Source organism: Elephas maximus, chromosome 7, assembly GCF_024166365.1.
Source record: "Elephas maximus indicus isolate mEleMax1 chromosome 7, mEleMax1 primary haplotype, whole genome shotgun sequence".
NCBI classification, from domain to species: Eukaryota; Metazoa; Chordata; class Mammalia; order Proboscidea; family Elephantidae; genus Elephas; species Elephas maximus.
The window spans coordinates 46274480-46289126 of record NC_064825.1 but is presented as its reverse complement, the minus strand read 5'-3'; positions in this window follow the sequence as shown (position 1 = coordinate 46289126).

Below are 14647 nucleotides of genomic sequence, written 5' to 3'. Positions count from 1 at the left end.
GCTGAAGAACATTCCGTTGTATGGACGTTGTTGTTGTTAGGTGCCGTCAAGTCGGTTTTGACACACTGAACCTGTGTACAACAGAAGAAAACAGTCTGGTCCTGCGCCATGCTCACAATCATTGTTATGCTTGAGCCCATTTGTCTTAGTTATCTAATGCTACTATAACAGAAATATCCAAGCAAATGGCTTTAACAAACGAATTTATTCTCTCACACTCTAGAAGGCTAGAAGTCTGAATTCAGGGCACCAGCTCCTTGGGAACTCTCTTTGTCAGTTCTGGGGGAAGGTGTTTACCATCATTCTTCCCCTGGTCTAGCAGCTTCTCGGTGCAGGGACCCAAGGTGAGAAGGACACACTCCACTCCAGGAGCTTCTTTCTTGGTGGCATGAGGTCCCTCCCTTCTCTGCTTGATTCTCTCTTTTATGTCTCAAAAGAAATCTACTGGACCTACGACCTAATCCTGTAGACTGAGTCCTGCCTCATTAACATAACTGCCTCTAATCCTGCCTCATTAACATCATAGAGGTTCAGATTTACAACACTTGAAATAATCACGTCAGATCACAAAATGGTGGACAACCACGCAATACTGGGAATCGTGGCCTAGCTAAATTGACACACAGTTTTGGGGGACACAATTCAATCCATAACACCATTGTTGCAACCACTGTGTCAATCCATGTCTTTGAGGGTCTTCCTCTTTTTTTCCGACTCTCTGCTTTACCAAGCATGATGTCGTTTTCCAGGGACTGGTCCCTCCTCATAATATGTCCAAAATAACATGAGACAAAGTCTTGCCATCCTCACTTTTTAGGAGCATTCCTTCTGTACTTCTTCTAAGACAGATTTGTTCGTTCTTTTGGCAGTCCATGGTGTATAGTCAATATTCTTTGCCAACACCATAATTAAAAGGCATTGGTCTTCTTATTCATTGTCCAGCTTTTGCATGCATATGAGGCGATTGAAAGTACCATGGCTTTTGGGTAAGGCGCACCTTAGTCCTCAAAGTGACATCTTTGCTTTTGAACATTTTAAAGAGGTCTTTTGCAGCACATTTGCCCAATGCAATATGTCCTTTGATTTCTTGACTGCTGCTTTCATGGGCATTGATGTGGATCCAAGTAAAAAGAAATCTTTGACAACTTCAATCTTTTCTCCATTTATCATGATGTTGCTTATTAGTCCAGTTTTGATGACTTTTGTTTTCTTTATGTTGAGATATAATTCATACTGAAGGCCGTGGTCTTTAATCTTCATCAGTAAGTGCTTTAAGTCCTCTTTGCTTTCAGCAAGCAAGATTGCATCATAGGCACATAACAGATTGTAATAAGTCTTCTTCGAGTACTGATGCCGTGTTCTTCTTCATATAGCCCAGCTTCTTGAATTATTTGCTCAGCATACAGATTGAATAAGTATGGTGAAAGGATACAATCCTGACGCATACCTTTCCTGATTTTAAACCATGCAGTGTCCCCTTGGTCTCTCTTGGTCTATGCAAAGGTTCCATATGAGCACTGTCATGGATTGAATTGTGTCCCCCCAAAATATCTGTCAACTTGGCTAGGCCATGATTCCCAGTATTGCGTGATTGTCCACCATTTTGTCATCTGATGTGCTTCTCCTATGTGTTGTAAATCCTACTTCTACGATGTTAATGAGCCATAATTAGGAGCAGTTACGTTAATGAGGCAGAACTTAATCTACAAGAGTAGGTTCTTTTAAGTCAATCTCTTTTGACATATAGAACAGAGAAGCGAACAGAGTGACATACCACCAAGAAGAAGCGCTGGGGTCCTTGGGCTGAGAAGCTCCTAGACCAGGGGAAAATTTATGACAAGGACCTTCCCCCAGAGCTGGCAGAGAAAGAAAGCTTTCCCCTGGAGCTGGCACCCTGAATTCAGACTTCTAGCATCTTAAACTGTGAGAGAAAAAATTTGTTTGTTAAAGCCATTCACTGGTGGTATTTCTGTTATAGCAGCACTAGATGTCTAAGACAAGGCAATTAAGTGTTCTGAAATTCCCGTTCTTCAAAATGTTATCCACAATTTGTTAGGATTCACACAGTCGAATGCCTTTGCATAGTCAATAAAACACAGGTAAACATCCTTCTGGTATTCTCTGCTTTCAGCCAAGATCCATCTGACATCAGGAATAATATCCCTGGTTCCACATCCTCTTCTGAGTCAGCCTGAATTTCTGGCAGTTCTGTTTCAATGTACTGCTGCGTGTGTTTTTGAATGATCTTCAGCAAAATTTTACTTGTGTGAGATATTAATGATATTGTTTGATAATTTCCACATTCTGTTGGATCACTTTTCTTTGGAATGGGCACGTATATGGATCTCTTCCAGTCAGTTGGCCAGGTAGCTGTCTTCTGAATTTCTTGGCATAGATGAGTGAGCATCTCCAGCACTGCATCCATTTGTTGAAACATCTCAATTGGTATTCTGTCAATTTCTAGAGCCTTGGGTTTTGTTGGAAACCCTGGTGACATAGTGGTTAAGTGCTATGGCTGCTAACCAAAGGGTTGGCAGTTCAAGTCCGCCAGGTGCTCCTTGGAAACTCTATGGGGCAGTTCTACTCTGTTTTATAGGGTCACTATGAGTCGGAATAGACTCGATGGCACTGGGTTTAGGTTTTTGTTTTTTGTTTTTTTTTTTGGTTTTTGTGTTTTGTCAATGCCTTCAGTACAGACTGGACTTCCTCCTTCAGTACTATTGGTTCTTGATCATATGCTACCTCCTGAAATGATTGAACATCGACCAATTCTTTTCGGTACAGCGACACTCTCTATTCCTTCCGTCTTCTTTTGATGCTTCCTGTGTCATTCAATATTTTCCACTAAAATTCTTCAATATTGCAACTCAAGGCTTGAATTTTTTTTTCAGTTCTTGCAGCTTGAGAAATGCTGAGAATGTTCCTCCTTTTTGGTTTGCTTACTCTAGTTCTTTGCACATTTCATTATAATACTAAAGTTTGTCTTCTTGAGCAGCCCTTTGAAATCTGCTCAGCTCTTTGACTTCATCATCTCTTCTGTTTGCTTTAGCTACTCTAAGTTCAAGAGCAAGTTTCAAAGTTTCTTCTGACATCCATTTTGATCTTTTCTTTCTTTCTTGTCTTTTTCTTGACTTTTTGCTTGCCCCATGTGTGATGTCCTTGATATCACTCTACAACTCGACTGGCCTTCAGTCATTAGTGTTCAGTGCATCAAATCTATTCCGGAGATGGTCTCGGGTGGGATATACTCAAGGTTGTATCTTGGTTCTCTTGGACTTGCTGTAATTTTCTTCAGCTTCAACTTGAACTTGCATATGAGCAATTGATAGTCTATTCCGCAGTTGGTGCTGGCCTCGTTCTGACTGACAATATTGAGCTTCTCCAACGTCTCTTTCCACAGATATAGTCAATTTGATTCCTCTGTATTCCATCTGGGGAGGTTCATGTGTATAATCGCTGTTTATGTTGTTGAAAAAAGGTATTTGCAGTGAAGAATTTTTTGGTCTTGCAAAATTCTATCATGTGATTTCCAGCATCATTTCTATCACCAAGGCAATATTTTCTGACTACTGATCTTTCTTTGTTTCCAGCTTTCACATTCCAAGCAGCAGTAATTATCAATGCATCTTAATTGCATGTTTGATCAATTTCAGACTGCAACACAGCACACAAAATGTAGAAGGCGATAAAAATCTTCAATTTCTTCATCTTGGGCCTCAGTGTTCGGTGCACAAATTTGAATAATAGTCACTCTAAGCGATCTTCCTTGTAGGCCTATGGATATTATCCTATCACTGACAGCACTGCACTTCAGGAGAGATCTTGTAATGTTCTTTTTGGTGATAAATGGGACGACGTTCCTCTTCAATTTGCCATTCCCGGCATAGTGGACCATATGATTGTCTGATTCAAATTGGCCAATACCAGTCCATTTCAGCTCACTAATGCCTAGGATATCAGTCTTTATTGGTTCAATTTCATTTTTGATGACTTCCAATTTTCGTAGATTCATACTTCTTACATTCCATGTTCCAATTATTAATGTTTGCAACTGTTTCTTCTCATTTTGAATCGTGCCACCTCAGCAAATAAACACCCCAAATGCTTCACTCTATCCATATCATTAAGGTGGACCCTACTTTGAGAAGGCAGCTCACATTTTATTTATCCATTCACGTAGGTTATACATTTATTCCAAAAGTTGATGGACATTTGGGCTATTTCCACTTTTGACATTTATAATAAGTAATTCTGCTATGAACAATTATGTACAAGTTTTCGTATGAACATAAGTTTTCATTTTTCTTGGGTATGTACATAAGAGTGGAATTGTTGGGTCATACGGTAACTCTATGTTTAACTTTTGGGGGAACAGCCAAGCTGTTTCCCACAGTGACTGCACCATTTTACATCCCCACCAGCAATGTATGAAGTTCCCGTTTCTCCACATCCTCGTCAACACTTATTACTGCTTTGTCTTTTATTATTACAACAATCCTAGTAGGTGTGAAAGGTTCCTAGGTGGCATACATGGTTTGCATGCGACGAAAGGTTGGCGGTTTAAACCCACCAGTGGTGCTGCAGTCTGCTTCTATAAAGATTACTATCAGGAAAACCCTACGGAACAGGTCTGTTCTGTAATGTGTGGGATCACCATGAGTTGGAATCAAGGATGGCAACAGGCTTGGTTTGGTTTTTTGGTTAAGTGGATATGAAATGATATCTCATTGTAGTTTTGATTTGCATTCTCCAGATGGCTAATGATGTTGAGCTTTTTTTCATGAGTTTATTGGCCTTTTTTATATCTTCTGTGGAGAAATGTCTATTTAAATCCTTTGCTCATTTTTTAACTGAGTTATTTGTCTTTTTATCGTTGCATTATAAGGGTTGTTTATATATTCTGGATACTAGACCTTTATCAGATACATTATTTGCAAATATTTTCTCCCATTCTGTAGGTTGTCTTTTCACTTTCTTGATAGGGTCCTTTGATGTATAAAAGTTTTAAATTTTCATGAAATCCAGTTCATCTATTTCTTTTCTTTGGTTGCTTGTGATTTAGTGTCATGTCTAGGACACCATTGCCTAATCAAGGTCACACAGATGTATACCTACATTTTCTTCTAAGAGTTTTAAAGTTTTAGCTCTTACATTGATCCATTTTGAGTTAATTTGTGTATATGTTATGAAGTAGGGGTCCAATTTTACTCTTTTATATGTGGATACTCAGTTGTTTCAGCACCATTTGTCAAAAAAACTATTATTTCACCCCTTGAATGGCCTTGGCACCTTCATTAAAAATCAACTGACCATAAATCTTTTGTGGGTTTATTTACACAATTACATTTTAAGTGACATGGAAGATAAGTCACAGTGGAGTCAACATTGTCACAACTACACAAGAGGTGAAACGGTGGAGGGAGGAGGATGAGTGAGAAATGTAGAGTCCTGCAGATCTGAGTTTCAATTCCAGCTCTGCTGTAACCCCAGGCAAGTTATTTCATTTTGTCTTTTAAGAAATGACATAGTACTGAATACAATCTCATTATAAACAATTCCAATGTCTGAATGGCCCTGTGCCTCAGTTTCCTCCTCTGTTATGCCTATGCCCCAGAGCTGGTATAAGAGTCAAAGTGAGAAAGAGGGGAGCAGACGGGTATTCAGGTGGAGTCAAGGGCACAGCAATGGCTGGGAGGTTGCAAAGTGATGTGGGGAGACAACGAGGAGCCTGTGGACCAGGGGGTCGTATTGAAAGGTTTCCTCTCATCCTTCGGCTGGTGAAAAAAAACAAAAGACTCTGGTGCCTGAGTCATAGCACAGCTCAGAAGACACTTCCATGTCCCCCTCAGGAGTCCCATGGCAGAGAGGCGCATCTGTGACATGAAGCCACACTTCCCAGCCACAGGGCCAGCCAACAGCAGGCTGCACAAGACCCCAGAGCTCCACTCAAGACTGGGCCTGAGAGGCTGTGGCTAGAGAGCAAGGTGGCTAGGGCTTTTGTTTCTTGCTTTGTTTTTGTGTAAGTGCACAAGGCTTGTAGAAAGTTGGGGAGAAGAAAGGATAAAAGGAAAGTAGGAGAGAACTAAGGTGCCCTGGTGGAGCAACAGTTAAGAGTTCAGCTGCTAACCGAAAGGTTGGTGGTTCAAACCCACCCAGAGGTTCCGTGGGAGAAAAAACCTGGTGATCTGCTCCTATTAAGATTAAACCAAAAACCAAACCCATTGCCGTCCAGTCGATTCCAATTCATAGTGACCCTATAGGTCAGAGTTGAACTGCCCCATAGAGTTTCCAAGAAGCACCTGGTGGATTTCAGCTGCTGACCTTTTGGTTAGCAGATGTAGCTCTTAACCACTACACCACCAGTGTTTTCTCCATAAAGATTACAGCCTTGAAAATCCTTTGTGGCAGTTCTACTCTGTCATATAGGGTCACTATGAGTAGGGGTCAACTCCACGGCACCCAACAACAGTAGGAAACTACCATCTGTTCAGCACCCACCCTTTGCCAAAAGGCGCTTTGTGGACTTCGGCCCAGCTCACAACCACCCAGAGAAACAGAAGCCACGAGGACCAACCCCGTTGTATGAAACAGAGAACTGGCTCAGAGAAGAAGGTAAATTGTTCAAGATCACACAGTCGGCAGGTACCAGTGTTAGAATTTGAACCCATTTCCTTCTGTTCCGAAGCACATGCTTTTCTCATAATGCCAGTTACTCTAGAGAAAAAAAAAAAAAAAGAGGAGGGCAAGATAGAGAGAAGGCCCAGCAGAGTGGGAGAGTCACACTGAGAGGAAGACAAAGAGAGGCAACAATAAAAAACAAGAGCGGAAAGAGCATGAGGCCCAGGCCTCGGCCAAGGCCTGGAGTGGGTCCTTAGGGATTAACCGAAGGCCGAGATGGCTGGAAACCGACTTACCAAACCTGGAGCCAAAAACCATGCTTGGCCTGAGAACTGGTGGAAAAGCTCTCACCTCGAAATATTGACAAGGGGGAAGTTGGCACAGTGGGGAGCAGGGTCTGCCTGGGAGGAGGACACTGGGCTGGATGGCCAGGGGCTGCCAGGCATGGCTCTTCTCACATCATCTGGCTCAAGACACTGCTGAGGCTGCGCAGGCTGGCAATCCCTTGCTCCTGGACGTGCAGAGCAGCAGGCCTGGAGGCCAAAGGGAGGGAGGAATGACTGGACCTTCCCGGAATGCTGGTTGTTCTTAGGACAAACCCTTTAATGTGGCCTCTAAGTAGGGTGGCTGCATAATTTATTGCCCAAACTGGGACATTGTTGAAAGTGAAAGGGGACAATAGGCATACACTGACACACAGGGGCCCCCAGTTTCTATGGCCCTGCACGACTGGGCCTGGCCTGTGTCTGCTGCAGCCTTCCGCCAGCTCTCTGCACTTCTTCCATGCTGGCTTCCCTCTTCAGAGACATAGGGACTTCACATTGTCTGGAATACCCATCCCACACCATCACCACCACTCCCCATCCTTCACTGTCCCCACTAGCCCTCAGAACTCAAGCAAGACCAGTACCCTTGTTAAGCTATTCAGTGCTTTTCCTTCACAGCACTGATCGCAATCATAATAATGGAATAAATTCTTAATTGTGTGCTTGATTATTTTAAAGTCCACCTCCCTCTCTAAGGGCAGGGCTGAATCTGACTTGTCCACTGCTGTACCCTGAACACCCTGCCCAATGGTCCAGTGTCCTGCTGCATAAACGAATGCATCGACTTCCAACATCCCCATACCACCACATAGTTTGTGTCCCCACCTTTGCTTGTTTTCGCTCCTTCCTAAACAAGGAAAGGAAAAGAAAGGAAGGAGCTAGACCTAAAGAAAATAACCTCCTGGCCACAACGTGCACTGCTGATTTATTCCACACATTTTGAGCTCCTGCAGGGAGGGACTATATCCCCCTTTCCCCTCTTTTCCAGTCTCTAGCCTAGATTTGGGCCTGAATTAGGTGCTCAAGTTGGAATTAATGATTAGTGATTGCAATGCTGAATATCATTACGGTGAATCACAGAAAGTTAGAACTGGAAGGAACCGAAGATATGATGAGATAACACAAAAATGCTGAGGCCAGGTCCCAGAGTATCGTAGGCACAATAAATAGCAGTGTTCCTTCCTTTACAGGTCATCTTGTCCAGTCACCTTATTTTTTTTAATTTAGTTTAAGTACACAGTTCAGTGGCTTTCAGTATATTTACAAAGTTTTATAACCATCACCACTATCTAATTCTAGAACATTTCTTCACCTCAAAAAGAAACCCTGAACCCAATAGAACTCACGCTTCTTTTTCTGCTACCTGCAGTTCCTGGTAACCACTAACCAACTTATTTTAAAGAAAAGGAAATTGAGGCATAGAGAGGGGCAGTGCCTCATCTAGGGTCCCATCGCCAGCCAGCGGCACAGCCAGGACTAGGACTTGCTGCTTTGGTCAGGAGGCAGGTCTGAGTCCTCTCTGGCATCCTCAGGCACTCCATACTGCCTGAGATGGACGAGGCATTTAGCAAAGGTCTGTTGAATCGAGTCTAACAGGTAAGATATGACCATACCATCTGTAACTACGCTCTTAACCATCCTGAGCTGCCCCACGCCCAAAATGGAGTTGAGGGCTTTTGAGGTGTAGCAGAGACACTTAGGAATGATTTCTGACTTGTACCCCGCTTTCCACAATACCCAATGTCCTTTCATAGCTGGCCATGCCCATGCCCGAAGTGGCCACATGGGCTGCTCCTCACCTCCTTCAGTGCCCACTCAAAAGTCCTCTTCTCAGCGAGACCTGCCCTGACCACCCTATTTAAAATTGCAAGCAGCTCTCTGCCCCTCCCCACTAGCACCCCCTATTCTCCCTTCAGATGAATTTTTCTTCCATAGCATTTACCACCATCTGACATATTGTATCATTTACTTCTTTATTGGTTATTTGTTATTGATTATTGTTTATCTTCACCCACTAGATTGTCAGCTCCATGAGGGCAGGGATTTTTGTCTCTTTTGCTCGCTGCTATATCCCGACTGATAGAATAGTGTCTGTTACATAGAAGGTATTTGCTAAGTATTGGTTAAATGAATGAATGACTTAGTGAAGAGAAGTCAGCTGGGAACTGGAAGGGTGGTACTATCTCCCTCTAACCTGGATCCTGCCAGGGGAGGTTGAGTGGGGTCAAGGTGGGTATGAGAGAGCAGGTCAGACTCCCTGGGTTTGCTATTGTTTTTAGATCCCCAGAGACCACAGTCAGCTGATGAAGCTGGCCTCTCTCCTCCTTCCTGCAGTAACTTAGCAGTTTTCACATTCCATGCTTTTGCCAAAATGGAAAAAGAAGGGAAAAAAAAAAGGCAGTGCTATTTTTTAAAATGGTCTTAGCTCTGTGAGCTCTAACATGTAGAGTGTTGTCCATGATGTCATGGGCCCCAAGGCTCTCTGGGCAACATTACTGACACTCATACGGTAAGCTGGGCTCAGGGTCCACAGGCTGCTCTTTCCAGAGCTATGTGAGCGCCTCAGGCAGGCAGTGGCTCCATCTACAAGCCTGGGCCCTGAACCCCGTGGAGCCAGGATGGAGCCAGACACCAGGCAGGCAGGGGCACTTGGGCTAATAGCTCAGAAGAGCACCTTGCTCTGTATCAAAGGTCTTTTATGTCTACCTCTCATGGAATCTATGGCAGACCTAAAAGACACACAGGACAAGCACTCTTATCTGTGTCATTCCATGGGGGTCGGGGGGTCAGAGGCTCAGAGTGGGATAGGGCCCTGCCCTCGGTCACGCAGCGAGGGAGTGGTGGTATTGGGGCTTGAATCTTGTCCTCTGATACTAAATTCTATGGTCCACTTAAGAGGGGAGGGCATGGCCTTCCTGAGAGAAGTCGACAGTCTGAGATGGCCTGTGGGAAAACCATTTCATCAAGTCCAAGTCTTCATTGTAAGTACAACTGAAAAAAACAAGGCACAGAGAGGGGCAGGGACTAGCCCAAGGTCACACAGCTAATCAGCAGACCAGGCAGGGCTGGATGCAGTCTCTGGAGTCCTAGCCGGGAGTGTTTCCTACTACATCCTGCACTTAAACAGATCCGTTCGGGCGGAAGCTCTGCTGTTCCGGAAGAATCGCCAGGCCTTTCCAGGATCCGGTCTAAGGCTGCTTTCCAGGATCTGCTGTCAAGGCTTATTCCTCAGGGAACCATTGTTGGCAAAGGAGGGGAGGTATTGATTATGGCTGAGGCTTGGGGGAGGGTGGTTTAGGCCTGGGGGAAAAGAAGGGATGGGAAAGAGTAATGGAAGTTTCTCTGAGAAAGCAAAGGTCTACATACTTATTTTTGCTTACCTATATGTTCTAATTTTTCTATAATTCTGTACTTATTTTTCAGATTTGAAAGTGACAATGTGTTTGATTGGGAACGGCCTGGGGATCCAGCATTGTCTTAGCCCTGGTTGTGCTGCTGACTGGCTATGTGAACTTGGGCAGGTCCGCACCTCTCTCTGGGCCTTTTTTAGAAATGTCATGATAAGATTGCCCTGTGAGAATTAAAGGAAGAGAAAGGCTCCCTGGCTCAGGCAATGCTCTCTCCAGAGTATTCATCAGAGATGTCAGCCCATCTCAAGGAAGGATGCAGCAACCAAGCAGGGAGGCATCCAGAGAAAAGCCAAGGTTCAGAGAAACCACTTTGGCAGTGTGCATGTCTAGCACTGTCTGGAGATAAGAGATGTTGTCTGAGGGATGTGCCCATTCCAGTCCCCACAGAGGCCCTCCCTGCTAGGGGTGGAGATGGTTCATCAGGCTTCCTTCACCAAGGCCTGAGCGAACAATGCTCTGGACTCACCTTCTTTGTCCCTTTGCTAGATTCCAGGCCCACCCAGAATAGCCTCCCAGAGACCTGGGTCCCAGGAGCGTGGGAGGCTGGGGAGGGCCAAGAGCATTCGCTATCCCTGAATTATCTCCCTACCCAGTGGTGACATCGCCTGGTGTCAGTTCTAACAGTGTTGTGAAGCAGCATTGATCTTGAGTGACATGGTTAGGGCTAGCCTGGCCGACCCCTCTAGGTGTCTTCAGAGAGGTCGCTGTCAGGACTTGCAGATGAAGGCCAGAGTCCAGGCTGGTCAATCACCCAAGACTTGCCATTCAGTGAAAGGATTAAATCATTATAATATGTGTACAGTGCTTACAACAGTGTCTGGCATAAAATAAATGGTCAAGAAAATTTGCTCAATGAAAGTTAGCCATGGCCTATCTGGAGAGCAGGTTGGAGAAGTGGGAGGTGAGTCCATAGAGGGAGAAGAGACTTGATTCTGGCCCATCCACCTAGCTGGAACCCATTTCCAGAGGGCTTAGCTCACACCACTCTCTTGCCCCTGACCTCTGATCATGCCCAGCATTGCTGCCTCTGCCACTATGGGCACCGAGAGAGCACCTAGCTCACTGGTCCTCCCCTCCCAGCTTCCCTCTCATCTCTAGGGTCACAGTTGTCGGGGGGATCATCTCTTAGGGAGGGATCATGGCTCTCTATCCCCGAATTATCTCCCCACCCAGCACCCATCACTTACCTCTTACCCACACCACACTGGGCTAGGCTACAGAGGCCAGAAATCCTGGATCAGGCTGGGACTCCAGGATGTCAGACCTGGAAGGCCCTCTGTGTGTGCCTTGCTCCTCTCTCCCAATACACAGGTGGAGAAACTGAGGCCCAAAGACGGAAAGGGACCCGTTCAGTTTGTACACAGCGTGTTGGTGCCCAGGCTGAGGCTGGGCTCAGGAGTCCCCACCTGGTGCTTTCTCCCAGCCTCCTCTGCTCCCCAGAGGTCCCCTGAGGCTGCTCTGGAGACTGCATCTCCCCACCTCCCATGGCCACGCCTCACCTGGTCTTCATTTGCTCTGTCCTCTGGGACTCTGGGGTAATTCTCCCCGAGTAGGGTCAGGCCCCTCAGGGAGCAGGCAGCTAATGAGCTTCAGATGTCCAGGCCAAACTCGGCTTGCAGCGGGCGACGCTCAGACACGGGTTCGTGCTAATTGCTGAGGCCTGGCCGGCGGCGGAGAGGACATCTCCTCTCCCTTTTGTAGGTTACCTAACTTCTGACTTGGACACAGCAGGTGCCAGTGTTTAACCCCAGAAACCTTGGTCAGGCCAGGGCAGCTATTTTGAAAAGACCTGGAAAAGGGCAGGGAAGCTGGAGTATTTTGATTATTTGAGAATTTATTTCTCCTTTCAAGCCTTTTCTGGATCCCAAGCTGGTGTTTCCACTGAGGTAGTGGCAGGATGGCAGAGGACAGAAGGCAAGCTGCTTGCTGAAGGTCAGCTCTGTGCACTCTGTGCTAGGAGCAAATGCCATCTTCTCAAGTCCTTACAGGAGCCCTCCTGGCAAGGGTCGGACTGTCATCACCACTTTACAAATAGGAAACTGAGGCTCAGAGAGGTAAGTTGACTTGCCCAAGGCCACATAGCTGCTAAGTGGCCAGGTTGGGGTTCCAGCCCACCTCTGTCAGAGCTCATGCTCTTTCCTGCAAGAAGCTGAGATGTTCCTAGAAGATCAGGATGGCATCTTGGGATCTCAAAGCTGCATGAATGTTGAGGTCCCATGGGCTGCACTGAGTTTTCAAACACTGAAACTGCCTTTGAGGCTGACTCACTCTTTGATCTTGAGAAGGCAGCAAGTTGCACATTTTAAAAATGAGATCATTATCTCAAGTTCGGGTGAGATAATACTAACTGCATCGTTACATCCTCAGCCATGCCTAGAAGATATTCTGAAGCCAGACCCTCTGCTGGGGGCTTTCCATTTCTTAGCTGTTAAGAGCGCAGGCTCTAGAGCTCTGCCGATTGCTAGCTGTGTGATCTGGGCTAATTACCTCTCTGTACCTTTGACCTCCTGTGTGATATAAGGATAAAATTAGTTCCTATCTCATAGGGTTATTGTGAAATTAAATGAGTTAATAGTGTAGAGAGCTTAGAAGGATGCCTGGTAGAGCATACGTACCCAGCGCATGTGTTAGCTAATGTGTCTTAGCCTTGTGAGATGGGAGGTGTTATGTTCTCAGAAGTACAGATGTGGGAAGTGAAGAAATGCAATATAGTGGTTCTCAAACTTTGTGTGCGTCCGAATCACCCGGGGAGTTTGTTAAGTGGAGGGACTGCCCCACTCCCAGAGTTTCTGGTTTAGTAGGTCTGGGTGGGGATCTGAGAATTTGCATTTGCCAAGTGATGCTGCTGCTGTTGGTCCCAGGACCACAGTTTGAGAACCACTGCTCTAGCAGACCTGAGTGTAGCTCCTGTTATGCTATTAGGACCAATAATAGTAGCAGCTCAATAAATAATTTGGTGTGTGAGTAAGTAAGTGATTATAGAGAGCAGAAAGGATGTTGGACCAGGAGCCCTAGAGTTTTAGTCCCGGATCTGCTCCCAACTCCCTGTGGGCCCTTGAGCAAGTCACTTTTTCCTTGTGACCTTGGTTTCCTCCTCAGTAAAATGGGGGTTATGATAACCCTTCCTCCTAGGGTTCTGTGAGGATTACAAGGGGTCATGTACATAGAAGTCCTGTTCACAGCTCTGACACCACAGCAAGAATGACAAGGGTGGTCCTGGTGGAAGGGTCCAGGTGCTAGGTGCTCACTGTGAGCCAGGCCCTGCTGACAGGTCACTGCCACCCTCCCCTCTCCTAGCACCGAGGACTGCAGTTCATCCCTTCACTTCTTTCTTGAACCTGACTTGGGAAGGCTGCGGCCACACTGTCCCCCACGGCCAGTGGCAGAGGGCAGCATGCTTGCTGTGGCCACAGGCTGCATAAAAGGGCCTGTGTTCAGGCTGTTCACCGCCCACCCTGCGTCCAGTGGTTTTCTATTCCAGTTGCTGTAAAAATATCACCTTTGATCTCAGCTTGTGGCTCTTCAAAAAAAAAAGAAGAACCCACCAACGGGCTAGGTTTTCATCCTCCCCAGCCCCTTCTTCACTCTCACCTCTCTCCTCCTCTCCTCTCCAGTCTCTCCTCACTCATCCTCACCTCCCTAGGTCACCAGCACCCCTAGGCAGCCTAGTGGGGCCCAGAGCACCTTAGGAATCATCCAACCAGCACCCACCCAGGCTGGCCCTTATTTCTCTGCTGGTCTCTCCCTAGTTTCCAGCACAGGGCTGTTTGCAGAAGGAACAGGATAAATGAGGGCGTGTGTGTAAAGACAGTCTGCCTTCTCCCCTCCTCTGGCTCTCCCTGCCCCCTTCCCTTCTGCTTAGTGGGCCAAGATTCTCCAAGGTCCCCTGCTTGGCTGGGTCCAGGCTGCTGTTCCAGTGCTGTCAAGCACATGGTATCAATCACAGCCTTGCATCTGTGAAACCTCGAGTGCTCCCCAGAGCAGAGCGAGAACAGGGAGTGGGAGCTAAATATTTATATCACACCATCGACTCAGCCCGCTTGCAGCCCAGGGTTTGCCTGGAGGAGTGGCCTTCAGGCTTGATGGTTCCGATACCCCACCTACCCCTTAATGGACACACAGACAGCTGTCCCCTCCCCAACGCCGTCGCCCCTTTCCTCTCCACCAACTCTGGGAAGATGCATGTACAGGTTACCCGCCCCTGGAGGTCTCCTACACTCTGGCTTCTGTGCTAGCCTTCCCAGGACATTCCTGGGCCTACCTGCTCCATACTGAGGTGAGGCCTTGGAGCTG